The 19,682-nt window shown below is 45.1% G+C and overlaps 1 protein-coding gene and 1 pseudogene across 1 annotated transcript in view; one reads left to right on the top strand and one right to left on the bottom strand.

Moving 5' to 3' along the window:
- The window catches only part of MID1 (midline 1), a 229,617-nt gene that overhangs the window by 156,954 nt on the left and 52,981 nt on the right, over positions 1 to 19,682 (bottom strand). The window lies entirely within an intron of this gene.
- LOC101644164 lies at positions 7,651 to 10,523 on the top strand (annotated as a pseudogene).

Genomic DNA, 19,682 nt, shown 5'->3' with positions numbered 1-19,682 from the left:
AACTTGGCTACAAGATGTCAAATTTCCAAACCTCTCACCAAAACGGAGCCTGTTTTTCTAAGATTAGAAGCAGTTTATGAATTGAAAAAGAGGACTTCCAGACTCATCACAAGTTCAATCCTACAGTAACTCCTGAAATATCCAAGGTCAACAGAACTAAGGGGGCCCTGGGGACACCAGAACCTTGTTTTAAGAGGAGGAATATTCCCTAGCAAGTGGTGTTTCATTGCAGAAAATAATGGACATCTGTTTGACCCAAATTAGGATGCATGCAACAATGCACTTTGAGGGTGGAGACCTCCAGAGAGCTGAAGGAGTCATGAGAGGGTCACCCAAGTCTTTCTCTTTTTTGCTACACGTTTGATGTTACACTGCCATCAATACTAAATGTTGAAGGCAAATTGAAAGAAAATGGCTAAATTTTCAAAGAGTATTTTTTCAATCCCAATGTACTACGTATTCATTTATAACATCTTCAAAAAGCAAAATGCCCAGAAAAAAACCCAGTCACTCAGACACATTTGGTCGCCTGATATTTTTTGTCTTTGTCCTATGCAACTTTTCTACAAAATGGTATCAGGCTTTAGATTTTGTGTCCTGAGGGATTTGTTAAATATACTATATTGGGGGGGGGGGGAGGCATGTGAGGGGATGTAAAAGGGAGACGATGTCAAGGAGCCCAGAAAGAAAAAGAATGTTTGGAAACGGACACTGACTGTGGTAGCAATTATACAACAGTGCTTGACGTGATTGAACTATGAAATGATATATGCATTAACTCTAAATTAATAATAGATATATCTATAATACATAGGGTGATTTTTCATTCTCAAACACTCTTCTGACTTCTGAAGATTAGTCTTAAGTACCTTTTAGTACAATTGCCATTTGTGAAATCCAATAGACCGTGTAAGCTGAAGCCATTATAACTTAAAATGTGAGTCACCGCTTCCCCGTCACTAAACATACATTGTTCATGGAGCTACTGCCCTCACGGGTGTGAAAATTCACTATTCAAAGGTAAAAATACCTTACCTTTTAATGTACAAAACACAGATCTACATTTGTGACATTCAAACTTCATGGAAGAGTGAGTAGGAAGTAAATGTCAGAAAAGGCTCCTTGGTAGGGGAAGATCACAAAAAATAAGTTGCGAAACTGGGTGACAGCCTCAGACTTACAGCAAGTGGCCTCTACACTGTTTGTTGACATTCAAAAGATGAGTTTTCCACTTTAAGTATCTCATCTTGGAATGAATTCTCGTTGATTTCAGAGTTGAAGACACCAAAGTCCCTAAGAAGCACATCATTAGAGTGCTTACTTTTGATCGTGCTCATGATTTTAACATGATCTTAACCTACCGTGTTCTTCCAAGAAGTCCTAGTGGCAGAAGGGTTACACGTTGGACTCCTTCCATGAAGAGTCACCCACTGCCTCCGAAACCCAAAGGGGCAGTTCTGCCTAGTCCCATAGGGTCACTATGAATCAGAATTGACTCAGTGACAAAGAGTTTGTGCTCCTACTCTAGTTTATTCACTCACTGGTGCCTGGGTTCCATCGCAATGTTGGTTAAGGAGAGAATGCTCTGGGGGTAGAAGAGCAGAACCTGTCAGAATGGATAGGCCTCACAAATCAGCTTCTGAAGCTCTTGCTCTGTGCTGCCCTCTTGTGCTCTCTGGGTCTCCAACAATGTCTCTTTCCAACAACCTGCCATTGTCCCAACTGATGGGCCACTTGCCCTCCAGCACTTCTGGACATCAACACTCAGGAGGAAGGCACAGAGATATGAAAATGTCCAAGATACAGACCTTCTTACAAGAAAAAGCAAGTGTCAGAGATGGGTAAAATGCCAGAGTTTGTCTTCTGCCCTTTCATCGTAGGAGAGAAGGGGGCAATGGTCTACCACACTGCTGTCCTAGTAGGCCAGGAAGCCTAGTAAGCTCACCAAGGAACACAGCAGCAGCTGTAAATCTCCCTCTCTGAGTGCAAGAAGCAGAAATCCCCTAATCCCAGAATCTGTGTACCTGCTGAACTATCACACTACTGACTGTGTTGTACTCCACAATACAGTTGGTCTTATGGTCAAGAGATTTTTCCAGTAGACCAGACCTAATCACCCAAGCTCCACTGAGTTGATCCCAACTCATAGAAACTCTATAGGACAGAGTTGAACTGCTCCAATATAATTTCTGAGACTGTGATCTTCGGAGACTGCGTGGACCATAGCAAACATTGGGTCGCCATGAGAAGAAAAGGAATTCCAGATCACTTCATGTGGAACTGTACATGGACCAAGGGGAAGTTGTGTGAACAGAACAAGGGGATGGGGTATGGTTGCAGATCAAGAAAGGGAAGCCCACGTGGAAGAAGCACAGCAGCCTGTGTGATCATGAGGTGTCCATGGGATCAGGTATCAGGCATCTAAGGCCCAGAACAAAAAATCCTATCAATGTGAATGGGGGGCCAATAAAACTGTTATTAAAAAACAGCCCAGGCCTCCATTCCCTCACATGTCAAAGGAGAAGAACAAAACCAATCTCACTGCCATCAATCTGATGCTGATCCTCAAGGGCAGGCTAGAACTGCCCCTGTGAGTTTCCAAGACTGTAACTGTTTACAGGAGTAGAGAGCCCCATCTTTCTTCTTCCCAAGGAATGCCTGGTGGTTTCGAACTGCCAACCTTGTGGGCAGCAGCTCAATGTGTACCCACTACGCCACCGGGATGCCTCAAAATGATAATAGTAATGCCTAACTCAGAGGATTAAAATGAGGAATAACTCGGCTGTATAGTTAAAGGGCCATATAAACTGGCATATCGCTGGGTGCCAAAAAGTCCATTCTGACTCCAAGTGTGCCACGTGCCACAGCAGGGTTTCAAAGGCGGTCATCCTTAAGGGGGGTGGGGGGGCATTGCCAGGTCTCTCATAGAGCAGCTGGGGGCGTGCAAATCACCAACCTTTCAGTTAGCAACAGAGCCTTAACTGCAGCACCACCAGGGTTCCTCCCTGCCATATACACACACTCATCACGAGGAGAAGTCCAATTGTTGTGTAGCCTTGTAAGTAGTCGACCCCTTTTTTCCCCTTAGAACAAAATCCTAACCTCCTTTAAGGTGGACTTTGACCTTGATGATCGACAATATTGTATGATTTGGAAATAGTTATTCACTACAAAGGTTTAGTGGCTCTGCGGGTGAAAGAGGGATGGTGCCCTTCCATAAAGAGGAAGCTACTTTGTCCGAGAGGGTGGCTAGGAGTCAGAATTGACTTCATGGCAGTGGGTATTCAGCATCTATTGGGGATCCTTGGTGACATAGTGGTTAAGCACTGGACTGCGAATCACACAACCAGCCCTTTTGTGCGAGAAAGATGGGGCCGTTGGCTTAAAGATCCACAGTCTTGGAATCTCTAAGGGGCAGCTTCTCCTCTGTTCTATGGGACCGTTAGGAGTGGAAATTGACTCCACAGGAGTGGGTGTGGTTTTTGTTTGGTTTGTTTATTTCTATTAATCTGACTGACCAAGAAAAAGTGAGGTTGAGGATCAGGAAGTGAGCGCTGCAGCTGCCATATTTGTTAGACTATTGCTGTTGGGTTTTCTTGAAAGCAGGGCCCATGTTTAATTCATCTTGGGGATCTGTGAGGTGTGAGGTGTGAGGTGTGAGCTGTGAGCTTCTAAACTCTATTCTTTATAGTGTGAGTGAATAGTTCTCAGTTTCACCTGTCTTCCAATTAAGAGACTTCCACACTTCTAAGACAGAACAATTGGGGGGGGGACAGATTAGAGAATATGGGCCAGACTCCTCAAATTCCCAAGTTCTACAGAAATTCAGACTGTGACTGCCATCTGAAAAATAAAACTAAAGGAGTATTATATTGTAAAGTAGTCAACAGATTTCAAACCATTTCCTTCCACTTGCATTTAATCGGGCTCATTACACAGGAAGCATTTCCAGTTTCCTAGTGGCTGAGTCATGTCTCAGTCATCTGACTCATACAAACGGATTCTTCCTGGAGCAGAACATCAGGGCGTTTTGCATGCACATTTAAGAGAAAAGATCCCTAAAGAGATTTTTCTTTTTCTCAGGATTATTTGTCATGAAAATTATAATGGGTAACACTCATTAGTCAAATTAAAGATCATCTTTCTGGAAGTGTATCAAATGCCAATAAAGAATAAAGAAGCATTGTTGATCGTTAGGTGGGGGGGAATGGAGCAAATGAATAACTTTGCTGTTAAAATGCAGCAGCCGGGGGCAAGGAAAAATTCCCATGGCTTCAAAATTCATAATCTTGGCAGACTTCTTAATGGACAAAGTTCAAGATATTCATATCTTCTCTGACTTAAAAATAAAAATCTCAAACCCAGCACAAGGTAGCATTATTACACTCTGAATACGCTATAGAAAGGGTCCTATTAGCAAATTTCTCAGAATTTGCAAAAAGTTGACTGTTGCAGTTCAGAAAGCCGCCTTTAAACAAAAGGAAGCGTCCTTGCTTGCCTTTGTACAGTGGTTTTTGCTGTGGAATCTAACATGTCTCACTCCAGTGAGAATGAGTCACAGAGAAAACCTTCTCTCTAAGCTATTAGCTTAGAGCTAGGCTGTGCAAACTATAGCCCCGGGGCCAAATCCTGCCCTCTTTTTCAATCTTTAAATGCTTAAGGGGGGAATTGTTTTGAATACTATTTGGTGATACAAGAAAATTATATGCAATTTACATTAGACCGCAAATGTAAATCTATTTATTTACATATCGCCTATGACTGCTTTGACAGTAGGGTGGTAGCACTGAACCACTATGGCCCACAAAGCCCCACATATTTACTATCTGGTCCTTTATAGAAAAAGTTTGCTGACTGCTAGCTTCCTTCATGGGGTAGGAGAATGGTCCAAACAGCTTGAAGCTTTGCCCCCTAATATTTTCCCATAGACTTTGGTTTTTCAATAGATGCCTGAAGACCTTGATCTGAACACTGCCCTTGTTAAAAAATACACACTTACACAAACACACTCTTTTTCATTTGGTAGGAGAGCATTTTCTAATTTGGGAAGAGTAACTAAGAGCTGATCCCATAATCCCTATCATTGTGGAATACCGTTTTGTTCCCTGAAGAGAGACAGACTACCAAAGCACACCAGTTGCCTTCAAATTAGTCCCACCTCATGGTGACCTGATAGGACAGCAGTCACATCACTAGGATTCGTGGTATCCAGTGAGATGACTCAGGGTGTCACTCCCTCATGGACCCACTCCATATAGAATCTTTAGTACTGTTTATATCACTATTACCGTTATATTCAGTGCTAGCTGGGAATTGTGATTTAGGAGTAACAGTGACACTAAACATTTAAATTACGATTGGAAGCACAAACAAATTCACGTGATTTGAAGCACCGCTGTAATTGTGTAATAATGACAGCTCTGGTAGGAAGGCTTTACAAGGATGAAAAAGTAAACAAATTAACACACGAGCGCTTCAGCCTTTTAGGTATATTGCTATACCAAAAACAGTGGTTTTGTTGCTCTTACTAACTACAGCATGATACTTTTTACTTTAAAAGGTTAGACATTTCTGCTGAGACGCTGTATCAAACATTGATAGACAGTCATTTTCATATCACCCCTCTGCCAACATCACCTGGTGTGTGGTCCCTCATACCTCCCTAGTGGCGCCACTGTCCGGAGCATGTCAGGCAGTAATCTTTCGGGAAGCAGACTGCCACATCTTTCTCCAGCCGGTTGGCTGATGGGTTCACACCATTGACCTTTCCCTTAGCAGCCAAGCGCTTAACTCCTTCATGGCCAGGGTTCCTTGAGGCAGACTAGAGAAGCCTTTTAGCTGGGAACATCATTAGCAAGTAGTTCTAGGCATTTTAACCAACACAAACTCCTTGTAATTAAAAAATGCTACCAGTCTGCTCATCACTTTAAAAAACATCTCTGTTGAGATGTAAGTCACATATCAGCTCATCCATTTAAGGGGTGGGGGGGTTGAATTTGGAAACCATTTGGAACCAAACTCACCTCCATGGTTCAATTTTTAGGGAAACAATAAGCACAGTTCTAAAAGGTGGGAGAAGTGGCGGTGTTAACATTGAGATGAAATGAGACGTGTATGGGCTATAAACCTTCACCCAGTTCACACAGAAAAGTTAAAACAATAAATCAATTCCATGTTTTTTTTGTATATACAGTTATGCTAATATCACTACCTTCTAAAAGTAACTTCATGCCCATTAGATGCCACACTCTGTTTCTTTCTCTCTTGTCACCCTGTTATTGCTTGTCTGGGAGTCACTTCTGAGTGTCAGCCTTCTAGTCAAGGCACCTTCCGGAGTGCACAGCAGAAGTGTGCTCTATAGAATTTTCAATCTTTTAGAAGCGGATTGCCACGCCGTCTTCCAAGGCTCCTCTGTGGGGCTCAAACGACCAGTCTTGTGCCTACCGGCTTGCACCATTGATCGACTTCCTGTCGCTATGGATTTGCTTGTTCTGGGTATGTCAGAACAACAGATCATACAAGATGTGGTCTTTTGTGCCTGGCTTCTCTCACTTAACCTGTTTTTGCTTTTGTTTTTTTAATCATTTCCCTTCTAAAGCTTTAGGTTTCAAAAGCCCTGCTGTAAATAATTTCAAAAACAAAGACTGCAGACTTTTCCTTAGGTTGCTGAAACACTGGAAACAGCTCATAAACTTTTTACACTCTGCTGTGGGTGGTTGCCATAGAGTCGGCCCCAATTCACAGCAGGCTGATGCACAACTTTCCCAAATGCTGGCTGCCCCTGAACCATCACTGGCATGCTGGAGTACATGCTCGTGGCTCCTGCTCGTGTCCTTTCTCGGGGTTAGTCTTCCAGCAATAGCTCATAGGGGACAATAGTTTCTAGTGAACCACAGTGTGTTCATTGGCTACATTTTTGGATGTATATCGACAGGCCTGACTTCCAGACACTGGACGCTCCACAGAAAACTGTCCACCATGGGTGCCACTGCTGGTTATTGAAATACTAGTGGCATGGCTTCTAACATCACAGCAGTACACATGCAACTATACTACAACAAACTGACAGATGGGTTGTAGTTACACACGTGCCACTCTGCCTTCACTCAACAAACATTGAGAGTGCCTGGCTGGATATAGCAGCCCTACATATGTTCTTGCCAACACACTGTATTTTCCAGTTTTAGGCTTTGATATATAACTGTTGTTTTTTAAGTTGTTCAAAATCATTTATGTGGTGTAGCCAATGATTGGAGACAAGAATAAGCTACAACCCCGTATAAAACACACTGTGTTTCTGTACTTGTTATAGAATTTAAATTCCACCTGAATGGTTCATCTTTCCTGATCTGATTAGCTACAGAATCTAAGTGGCCATGGTGCTGCTGACTTCCCTCCAGTTAGCTTTACTGACTCCCTGCTATCTTGTGGCAGGGAGAGAGAGCTAGATTCAGTCCCCCAGCAACGCTAAAGCAATCAGAAGGAAGCCGTCTTTGCTCAGTGATTGAGGTTAAGAAGCAAGTCCCCTCAGGATATTACTATTGCTAGGCAGGGTCCCTATCCCAGGTCCCTGCCATGCCACGTTCTTGTTCCCTTCCATGGGTTTGTGATCCCAGATCTAGTAAAGCCGAGTGGCATTTCGATATAGCAATGCCTCTTAGGAGGATGTAAGTTCAAAAGCCGAGTGGCATTTCGATATAGCAAAGTCTCTTGGGAGGATGTAAGCTCAAACAGCATTGGCCAAGAAAAAAATAAAGCTCTGAAATACAAATTTACCTCGGAAAGAATAGGAATCTTTTGTGTATGTATTCATTTCATAGCAGGACAAATAAGATTCAAAAAAAAATGTTTTGGAAACACTTGAATTCATTTTTAAAAATACTCAAAGGGATGAGTCAATTGTATTGAGAGATGAGAGGTTATATCCATATGAGCCAAAGACCGTCCTTTAGTTATAAGACTCTGTAGAAGAATTTTCACTTCTAAAATGAGAATAACTAAATATAGAGAAAACCAGTATAGGCCCAAATATTCCTTCATGTTGGAAACGCCATAGTTTTTATTAATATAATATTCCTCCAGACTGTCTGTGAAGTTTTAACATTATGATTTCAATGTTTCCTTCATGTAACTTCTTTGGGAATCTGTGGTATTGTAATATCACCCACTTCCATTTCTTAGGGGTTCTGATGAGCAGAGCAAAAGGTTGATTTCTCTGTATTTTAACGTCCAATGTTGTGAATAAACCCACTAGCGCCATCTTGGTTCCCAACCACCCTCGTCTTTGCCCTTCCTTTAGCCCATTACGTGCAAGGAATGGACGAATCTGAGGTGACTTCTGAGAGCTACCGTATCTTCTTATAAACTGGGTTGGTTTGCCATGACTCTCAAAAAAGCACATGAGCATTCTTTCATAAAAATGTCAGTAAAAGGAAAACAACTACTTTATTGTTTTGGTAATCCTGCAAAAAACACCTCTGTGAATTAGTCTTTGAAATCCATACAATGGTGATGATCTCAATTTTCCCTAGTATCCAGGATAAAATTTACTGACCTACCTATGGAATTAGAGCCTTGGTGGTGCAGTGGAAAATCTATAAATTGTGAAACAAAAGGTCAGTGGTTTGAACATTCCAGCTGCATCACCATGGGAAGATGTGGCAATCTGGTTCTCTAAAGAGTCTAAATATTGCTGTTGTCAGGATGCAGGGTTCCTGGAGGATACCGTGAGGTAGGGCAGGGGGCAAAAGGGAGCTGATATCAAGGAGTTCAAGAAGAAAGAGAATGCTTTGAACCTGATTGTGGTAGCCGTTGTATAATACTGCTCAATGTGACTCAACTAATTCACATTGGTAATATATATACCATAAAAACTGGATTTGTTTTTCAAAACTATGTATTTAATTTTTTTTTTTTACAAAACAACCTTATCACCTTCAAATTACTCTCTGTTACACTGAATACATTGGTCAAATCTGTGATTCCAATCTTGGAAACATTTTTCAAACTCATCCATTTGGATGGCTGACAGCATCTCCCTCGTGTTTTCCTTCACCTCTTCTACATCATCAAATAACTGTCCTTTCATGTCCCTCTGCATTCAAGGAAACAATAAGAAGTCGTATAGAGTGAGGTCAGGTGAGTGGGGCAAGAGAGGCATGCTGGTTTTTTTGCCAAAGAGATGCTGTACGCATTGAGATGGCTATGTGAGCAGGTATATTGTTGTGGTGGCCAAAACAGTCCTGTCTGCCACAAATCAGTCCTTTTTTGGGGGTCTTAGACTACTATGCTATCTTTTCAGAACCTCTAAATAAAAATCCTGATTAGCAGAGTTTTTCCCAAAGCACTGTCCTTGTCAGCTGTGCTTAACATCATAACAGTTTCTGTGGCATTTTTCCTGAGCAGGAAACAAAATTTCACAGCCACATGCTCTTCTCTTAAATCAGCCATCACAAAAAATGAGGTTCAAGCAAAACTGCTTTTACAAAAAAATTCACTGTGACCAGAGAGAACCTTCCCAGGCGATGCCACTGGGTACCCTAACTCAGAGTGAGTTGCTCAATGCTTGCCTAGCAGGGAAAATGTGTATTACAAATTTACATTGGGGGGGGGGGTACGCCAATATGTAGATAGATATACATACATATATACAAACAGATATTCCACACCTCCTCCTCTGGAAGAGAGTACAACCTCTTTCCACTCTCCTACATGCTGGTTAGGTCTTTTCATTTTTTATCAAAACTAGAATATACAATTGTCCTTTGGTCCCGTAATCCCGCTTCTATGATTTATGATAGACACACCTGCCTTCATGCAAATTGATGTATTTGAGAGGTTTTCAATGCCTGTTATTATAGCAAAGATTAGATACAAAAAGTAACCAGTAGGGGCTCCAGCTCCACGACCCGGCTGCCCGCTCCCCCGCCACCTGACTCGCACCATGGCAACAATGAGCGCACCTTCATCACCATCAAGCTGGACGGCGTGCAGCGCGGCCTGGTGGGCTACATCATCAAGCGCTTTGGGCAGCAGGGCTTCCGTCTGGTGGCCACGAAGCTCGTTCCGGCCTCCGAGGAACACCTGAAGCAGCACTACGTTGACCTGAAAGACCGCCCCTTCCTCCCAGGGCTGGTGAAGCACATGAACTCGGGACCCATTGTGACCATGGTCTGGGAGGGGCTGAATGTGGTGAAGACGGGCCGGGTGATGCTGGGAGAGACCAACCCAGCGGATTCTAAGCCAGGCACCATCCAGGGGACTTCCGTATTCAAGTTGGTAGGAGCATCATTCATGGCAGTGATTCGGTCAAGAGCACCAAGAAAGAAATCAGCCTCTGGTTTAAGCCGGAGGAACTGGTGGACCACAAGTCTTGTGACTGTGACTGGATCTACGAGTCAGAGGCGGACAAAGCAGTCCCATCCCTGTGGGCCCATTGGCACTGTGTCTGTCCTGTGTACAGCTCTTCTTCTGGGGTTGGAAGCAGTAGGATTGATATCCTGTCTCCTTCCAAAGCACACTGACCAATAAAATAAAGCCTTTGAAGAAAAAGGAAAAAAAGTAACCAGTAGGAAAATCGACCAATCCAGTTGATCAGTAGCCACTGAGTAGATTGCCACTCAAAGCAACCCTGTTGGACAGAATTCATTATGGTACATTCAACTAGATGGCTCTTTCAAAAATCCAAACCAAACTCATTGCCACTGAGTTAATTGCGACTCACAGCAAAACCCTAGGGCAGGGTAGAACTGCCCCCTGTGGATTCCTGAGTGTTAACTCTTTCTGGGAGTAGAAAGCCTCCTTTTCCCCCCACCAGAGTGGTTTGAAAGCTTCAAACTGCTGACCTTGTAGTTAGCAGCCCAACTCAGAAACCCACAGGGGCAGCAGTTGAACCCTGCCCTATAGGGTCCCTATGAGTCAGAATGGATTCCGTGGCAGAGTCCTTGTGGTTGTTGGGTTCCCACATTGAGGACTTATGCTCTTTCATTTATTTTCCAACTGTTTCTTCAAATGATCCCAAGCGAACCAGCATTTTACCTGGCAAACCTTGCAGTCAATTAGGTGGTGCTTTGAAGGGAACTAGTGGCCTTCTCAGCTCCCTTGTTGTTTTCAGCATCCAGCCTGGGGATTTGCAGCAGAGGCACTAACAACAAAGGGATTTTTAACCTTCAAAGCCTTAATTAGAAAACAAGAGCAAATGGCAGGGCTTTGAAGAGGAGCCTTGGCCTCATATTCTTGTGGGTTTTTGTCTGATTACATTTGTTAATAAGGAATGCTAACGCCTAGGCCTCAAACCTGTTCAAGGCCTTTGGGTAGCAAATTAGACTTGTAAATTTCTTGTAAGTTGATCATTGGAATAACTCAGCCTCTTTGAAGATTAGAATTCATAAATGTATAAAATAATTAAATGGTCTTTTCCTCTCCTGATCCTCTAAAAAAAAAAACCCTCTCTCTGCCATCAAGTCGATTGCATGAGGAAATCATTCATTTTCAAAATCCCCTCAATAAAAAAGTTAAATCAGAAAAATATGTGAAAGGCAGCATGGGCTGTGTGAATCTGTCAAGCAGCCTTAGGAAAATGGGCGCATTTCAGGCTGACAGGTTGGGAAATGTCTGGTCAACGGTTGTTTTCAGGAGAGAAGTGTCTCAGTTTGTTATTCAGCTCCAGGGCAGGCCCGGGCCAGCATGAGAGCCAGAGAGGAAGACCCCTTTCCATCCCCCAACTCAAGGGTGTCCAAGCCCCAACTTCAAGGATACCTTTGCAGGCTGCATCTGGGATTGGTTGGTTAATGCAGCGAGTCATCACTGGCAGAAGCTTCATTCCCAAAGGAAAATGCAAGTCAATGAGATTAGTTTGGTTTCTTGGGGGTCTGAACTCCCTGGAGGCAACTAACGAGACCAGGATGACTGGGAACTGAAAAAGAATGGGAATGGCCCATCGGTGTGGGGAATGGAACCCCTGCCCGACATCATTTCCAGAGCCGGAACAAGAGAAACCAGGTCAAAGCACCCGGGCTGGACATAATCAGCAGTTTCGCTTCTCGAGTTTGACCCTTTCGCTGTGTCTGCGGGCATGAATGTCTTTTGTTATCACTGTGCGGGGCTGTCACCGACAATTCATGTCTTATCACTCTTTGTTAGGTCAACGCAAACAATGCCGCTTATATCTGAACTCTTCAATGCTGAAGTGCTCGAAAGGGGGGGCCGTCCGAGGCGGAGGCGCATGAGGGCATCTAGAGTTCGTATCTGCTAGTCCCTGTCCAGCAGTTCCAACGTTGGTCCTTCTTTCACATAGAGGCTTCTGAGAACTGCCTGCTAAGGTTTCCAAGGCTGACCCGCCACAGTTGTTCTCCCGCCTGCTTCCCCCCAAGGGCCCCAGGGCTTCTCTGTCACATCAGTATCCCCTTCGGCACTGGCAGCATCCATCACTGCAAAGAAAGCCCTTGCCCAGCCCATTTTTCTCTTCGGCTTTCCCGTCTTAGGCCGAGTTACAGCACCCACACTCGACCCTTCTCCCTTTTATTTGTTCCATTCCACCTTCCGGCACGATTTCTGCAAAGCACATCAGATTCACTTGTAGAAAATGCCTCCTCTCACGCCCCAGGCTTCCCTCCGTGTCACACGATCCTCCAAGCCCAGCACTGCCATTTTCACACTTAACTAACATCAGAGCAAAGAATCTATCTGCAAAGGGAGCCCCAAGTCCCAGTCTCAGGTCATTTGATGGTTTGGATTTGGGGAGCGGTGCTAAGTGTTTGGCGGCAGAGTGAAAACTGTGGCCAACCCACCAGCCTCTGCCCCCAGAGGAGGAGGAGGAGGCCGGCAGCTTTGGTCAAATGAGCAGCCTTGGGGCAATTCTACTCCCCCTAAAGGGGCGCCCTGAATCAGAATCAACCCTTGGCACACAACTACGACAACCACATTTTTCCCACAGATGATGACACAGTTTTTCCAGACTCTTGAGTCTCTGTATCAACCCATTCCAATTTGTCTCAGGATGATAGCAGGTATCTTAATGGAAGCAGGCGGTATAGCAAACAGAGAAAGTACTGGGGACATCAGACGGCTCTGGTTCTGCTCTAAAATGCCAAACCCCCCCAAAGCTAAACGCATCTAGCTGTGTGGGGAACAGAAGGAATTCTCTTAAGTTGTCTCCCCAAAATATGTACCAAACTTAGCTGCTTAAGAGTGACTCTCGGCGAAAGTAGGTCAGAGGTTATTCTCCTTGACATTGGCCATCTGTAGTGGCTAGACCATTAGTCTGACTCACCCTAAATAAGACCCACTCCCTTCTGATAAGGATAATGGTGGTCTATTCACTTGCAGGGATACCAGAGAGGGCAAACCCGCCCAAGGGTGACCAAGGTTAGTTAGCCATTATCAGCTGTTTAGATCAAGCAGATACCACTGTCTATTCCACAACCAATGTGGGCACACCCCTAGGTGATTCCTCTCCTATTGATTGTATTGCCTATGCTAATATCCCTCCTGATGACTCAGGCTATTGTCCACTATCAGGGAACTTGCATGCTTCCCAGAATAGTAATGGTCTGCTTTATTATGTGAGACATTAGAGCGATCAAACTTGTTCTAGAATGAATTGTATTGCCCCTTTCTGTGATGTATGATTACGATACGTGGTTAGCAATAAATAACGAGGCTCCCTGGTACTCGAGAGGGTGGCCAGAAGGTGACTAAGGAGGACGAAGCAGCGGCTTCTTCTCTGCCGGCTAAGCCCCCTCCACGAGGACCATCAAGCCGGGCGGAGGTGAGATATGCTACCATGAATTGCGTCTGACTCCATTACTTGACTCTATCCTTTAACTCTCATGCTCTCTATGACTTTACTATAATCTCTACTTATTATCGCTGTACAATTGCGCCTACCAAACCTGTGATGTTTTGTGGGGTTCCTTCTTACCCTTAACCCCACAGAGCTGGTCCTTCGCTCTGAATTCTTTTGTAACTTCTGCCAGAGTTGGTCCCGTGTCTGAGCTTCCATAGGCTCTTCCACTTCGGTACTGCCAACTCTGCAGGCAGTCCACAAATTCCAGCCAGCCACAAACAGCTCCTTTCCCCCTTGTTTTGGGGAACACTGCTTAAAAAATTCAGATACCTGAAATGCACTCCAACACTTGTCATCGGCGAGTCTACCGCCATGGATTTGATCCACAAGCCATTGCATGCTGCAGAGATTCCCGTTTCATCCTTTTGACCATACTTCTCAGCTGGTCTGTCACAACAGAAGCCACAAACGGGCTTTGTCCAGACGTGTGTCTGGAATTTCCTGGTACAAAATGTGGCCGCCATATGCACAGAATGATCTCTCAGTCTCTGGGTGACCCTGGCCAGGCCACTCACCCAGCCGAATCAACCCACTGCACGTGGGCGCAAACCACGTGGGCTCCATTGAGGAGCGTGCAGCCAAGTCGGCCTTTCCTCTCTAGCTTTGAGCTCTAGGTGAGCGGGTTCCATCTCTGAACAAAGTTCCAGGGCCCCATCAAGCAGCGCTAGATGCCAAACTGCCTCTCCCCTCCAGTTATGCCCTCAGCCAGTACAACATGGAGGGGGCTAAGCAAATGCAGCCTCTTTGCCTTATGGTCCTCACTGGTCCCTCATTCTAATGCCCTCCTCTTCCTTATTATCCCCCTCCCCCGCCCCCACCCGTGTGATCCCAGAGCATTTACCTGTCTGTTCTCTAATTCATCCAGCCTGTTTACTCCACTGGGCATTTTATAATTTCGACTATGTGCCTGAGTGATGCACACTGCTAATTAAAGAGGCTGGAAACCAGAGGTACCTTGGAAGAAAGGCCTGGCTATCTGAAAAAAGCAGCCACTGAAAACCGTGTGCAGCAGCATTCGCCTTTGACACACGAGTCCATCTGGTTACAGAGGGCCAGGCATCGGGCTTGGGCTTGGGCTTGAGTAATTAACATGCGTTTCCAATGTGAACCAAACTCACTGCCATTGGGTCTATTCCAATTCATAGTGACCCCATAGGACGGGGTAAAGCTGCTCCTTTTGGGCTTCTGAGGCTGTTCTTTGTGGGAGTAGGCAGCCTCCTCCTTTCTCCCTCGGAGCAGCTGGTGGCTTCGACCTGCTGACCTTGCCATCAGCAGCCCAATGCATAACCACTATGGCACCATGACTAACCCAACTCACTGCCATTGAGTTGATTCCAAAGAACTCAGCCCCAAACAGGCAGGCAAGCGATAAACTGGAAACATACACCGGCTCAACACCAAGTGAGAAATAGCTCCCTTCAGCTACTGCCTTTGAAAATTGACAGTGCTTGGCCTATTAAGAGCCCACATTCAGGCAACTGAAATCCATAGATGCCTCATCACCCTGCACTCCGACACCACCTCAGTCCCACTCCCGAGTTCCCTGGCTGTCACTCACTATGACTCCAGTGAGACCAGAAGGGTGGCAGGAAAAGAACAAGGGAAGCGATCTGCCCTGCAAACAGACACAGACAGACATAGAAGCAAGCCCTGCCCCCAAATATTGTCCCGGAAAGGTCATCGTGTATTTTGCAGCTCTGAGCTCCACTGGCTGAAACGTCCCCAATTAAAGAGCTGAGAGCCGGGTGCTTCATTCAGCTCATCTGTTTCGCTTCTCTCCCAAGACCAGGCTGAGCCCCGTTGTCCAGAGAAAGTGGGAGTGTGGAGGTGGGGCAAGAGAGGGAGTGACTCTGAGCAACGATGGGCACTCAATGTCCTGTATATTACAACAGGCCTGGGTGGGGGGCACCCCAGCAGGACCTAGAAGGGATTCGAGGGACGGAGAAAGAAAGATGGAAACGCATGGAAAACTTGATTTTTGGTGCTGATGAAGAACACTGAAAGTGGCACGGACTGCCACAAGAGCAAGCAGATGCGTCAGGGAAGAAGTGTACAACCAGCAGGCTCCTTAGAGGCCAGGATGGCAAGCCTTTGTCTCCTGTGCTTTGGACATGTAATTTATCATGTTAGGAGAGACCAATCCATTGGAGAAGGGCATCGTGCTGGGTAGAGCATAGTCAGAGAAATGAGAAAGCTCGTCAAGGACATGGACTGACCCAGTGGCTACAATAATGAGCTCAAATATAACTAGGATGGTGAAGATGTCGCAGGACCAGACATTGTGCTTCACTCTGTTGTACTCAAGGTCGCTAGGAAGTGACAGTACTTAGCAGCAGCAGCAGCAGCAGCAGCAAACAGTGCAAAACTTTTCCTATTTAAAATATCCCCAAGACTGGCCTGTTACTCTAAATCTGGCAACTCTTTCTCAGTCTATGTTCCCATCCTGTAGAACATTAGTGGCAGTCCTCAAACACCTTTTTACTTGTAAAATTAATATCATTTCCTCGTGAAAATAAAAAATAGGTCAACAATTTGAACCCACCAGTCGCTCCAAGAGAGAAAATGTGTCAATGGTGGTCTGCTTCTGTAGAGAAGCAGCAGCAGAAACCCTATGGGACAATCTTACTCTGTCCTACAGGGTTGCTGTGAGTCAGGACCAACTCAATGGCAAGGCATTAATTTAACTTTTTAAATTAACTGAATCAATGACAGAACATGCTAATTCTGGGAGCACTCATGCATTGTTGTTGAATATTCCATCATCCAATAGCACATCCACTTGTGTGAAAAATAACTGACACCTCTTGCACAGGTTTTGCCCCTGCGGCCCAGAATGTTGCTTTGAAAGTACAAAGCAGATACAGTCTTAGGTATCTAGCAAGAAAATGTCCCCTGAGGTTTGTTTTCCCAGTGCCACCATCTTCTCAGTTTCTTAATGCCACCCAACCTTCTGTAAGCCATTAGTCATTCTGAGTTTGTGTCAATAGAATATTTCTCTTTGGAGCGAGAGAAAAACCTAGGGGCTGCTGATTGGTCCCTAATATTTTTGTGGGTTTTTTGCTTAAAGGGATTTCAAGAGCATGCTAGTTGATGAAGCTGGCCAAACAGTACTCTTCACATAAAATAAAGGGTGATGAGAAGGACCGGGAAACAATCCTGAAATAGTTGCCCCAAATCTATTTGGAGATTCAATTCTGGTTTGACTTGACATTACAATCCTTTATTTAATCACAGCATATTTGATATTCTCTTCCTTTGATGTACTCATTTTCACAGTTTTTTTGTCACAAGATTTAAGCTTGGCTAACTAATTGCTCCAGATAGGAAGAGCAATGTCTCCCGAGTTCTGCTCCTTTAAGTGATGTCCCTGGCAGGCCTGGCCTTCCACCATAGAAGCTTCAAGCCTGCCCTCTGCAGGTAGAGAAATGAAGTGCATGCTTCCCAAATCACGGAGCGCTTTCTAAAATCCCACTTTCAGAAAAAAGACAGTGTTGCTGAATACAACAGGGATACTGATGATGATACATGGGACTCCCTTGAATTTTAGAAATTTCTTTTTGAAAATAGCAATCACTTGCTTTGAGATAATTTAAATGGCATAGGCCAAATCCTCTGGTCATGGATACCAATCAATTCTTTTCTGGCCATCTTGGAAAATCCAAAGAGCTTGGATGAACTCTGGTCCTCAGAGCCTGCGTGTGAAACATGTCCTGATTGGCCCCACCTTTTTCTAATCAAACAAACTACTCTTTGTCTAGTGACCAAATCCCCCTCTTTCACCAACAGCCCCGGTTGCTATAGCTACCTTGTATGTCTATTTACTACCCAAGGGATCAAAGCCAGGAGCCATCCACATCCACACACACCCCTTAAAACTTTCAGATCACAGCCAAGCAAATGCCAATATCCCCCAAAGCAAATGACAAGGAAAAGCCAAAGCAACGACCCACCCGTCACCCCCAATTTCGACATAAAATATCTGGGTCTATACCCTGATAAGGAGGTCTCACAATGATAACATGTCCCAAAACGGGGAAATAAAAGAGACGATGTGAAGATTTGTAATATGTGTTCAAGTATGTCACTGCAGGTTGAAGACGTGGCGGTTCACCACCCAAACACTGAAAACATCTGTTGTAAAGGGCACATTTCTCAGGCGCATATTTAACATTCCAGTCCCGTTAGTTAATATCTTCCTATCAGATGTCATAAAGGTGGCCTGATTTCAGAATAGTAACAAATGAGCACATCAATGCCTTATAAACTTTCAAAGGCCTTAGTTTTGAAGAAAAGAAAAAACCAAACCAAACTCACTGTCATCGAGTCAATTCTGACTCATGGTGATGCTATGGGGCAGGGTACAACTGCCCCTGTGGGTTTCTGTGGCGACGGGAACTCTTCGATGGTGGGGGGGGGGCACTGCAAAGCATCGCACCTCTGCCACCGGGGCTCTTTTTCAAAGAAGAGCCACCAGAAAACCTACCTGACCCACTGCATGCTACTCTCAGAGTGGTTAGCAATCGGGTGTTTGTATCCTTAGAATAGCATTTGTCATCCCAAGCCTGTGCAGGTAACCTTTCTGGGTGGGGAGGACCCCTCATCATTCCAGGACTTGCCCCTAACCTGCTATGTATCATTCTACTTAACCTTTCTCTGCCTTTGCCTCCCCATTTGTTCAATGAGGATCAAATTGCCACCTCCTTCTCTCCAGGGAATGTGGCAGAGAATAAATAGATCATGTTTGTAAAGGACTTTCTAATCCTCAGAGGAAATATTAATACAAAGACTTTCATTATTAAACCAGATGTCCTTGGGCATTTTAATTCCAGTCGAAAGAATGCAAAACAGACTCATCAAACAGAACCACAGCTCCTGGTAACTGCGGCATCCTCGCTTCCTTGGAAGAATTTAACAGCTACTGAAAAGGCTAGCTAGTACGCGCTGCTCCTTAGGAGATCCAAGTGTGTGCCCCCTGCTCCCGTTGTGAGTTTCCCGGAGTTATTTAAAAACCAAACAAAAACCAGCTCACTGCCATCGGGTCAGTTCCCACTCATGGTGACCCCATAGGACAGAGGAGAAGTGTCCCTGTGAGTTTCTGAAACTGTAATTCTTGACAGGGGTAGAAAGCCTCATCTTTCTCCTGCGGCACGGTTGGTGGTTTTAAACTGCTAACCTCAGGGGTAGCTGCACAATGTGAAAGCCACTACACGACCAGGATGATCCAAAATGATCAGGATGCTCAAAAGCCAAAAAGGTCATTTGGCCTGGAGAGCTGATCCTCCCCCGCCTGCCCTGCCCCCCCCCCCCCTGGAGAATGAATTATTTGTTCTTCTCAAGTTTGGGGACAATGGGTGTCTGGCTGTGGGGGGAGGATATTTGCCATTGCAGCAATGCCACAAGCAAACCTGTTGTTTTTGGCCAGGCTTCTAGAACAGGTGGCCGTGCCTCCCCGCCCCCCCCTCCCCCCAGCTTTATTCTGGGAACATATAGTACATTCCTTCTGAACAGTTTCGGGTAGTTTCCCATTAGGATCTGAGTGGGGAAACCAGTTGGCACACACTTTGAAACCGCTTCCTGATGAAGGTGAATTGGGCTTGCACTTTTCATTGGGCCTGTCTCAGCTTGGCCTTAAGGACCTTCCACAAACACTGTCCTTCTACACGGTTCTTTTTGGGCCAACCCAGCAGAAACCAGAACCTCTCTGAATCTGATCTCCGGGCAGGCAGTTTTTCAGTTCCACTGGCCAGGCTATATGGTCAGCTGCTGGCAGCCCTCAGCCTGGAGGGGTGGGGGGTGGGGGTCGGTGGCCCTACCATTGTTCAGCAGCTTGCAACCC

The sequence above is a fragment of the Echinops telfairi genome, unplaced genomic scaffold (assembly GCF_000313985.2).
Source record: "Echinops telfairi isolate 266 unplaced genomic scaffold, ASM31398v2 ScPeMD7_53;HRSCAF=182, whole genome shotgun sequence".
Taxonomy (NCBI): domain Eukaryota; kingdom Metazoa; phylum Chordata; class Mammalia; order Afrosoricida; family Tenrecidae; genus Echinops; species Echinops telfairi.
Note: the sequence above shows the minus strand (reverse complement) of the source record. Positions and strands in the feature narration are given on the sequence as shown.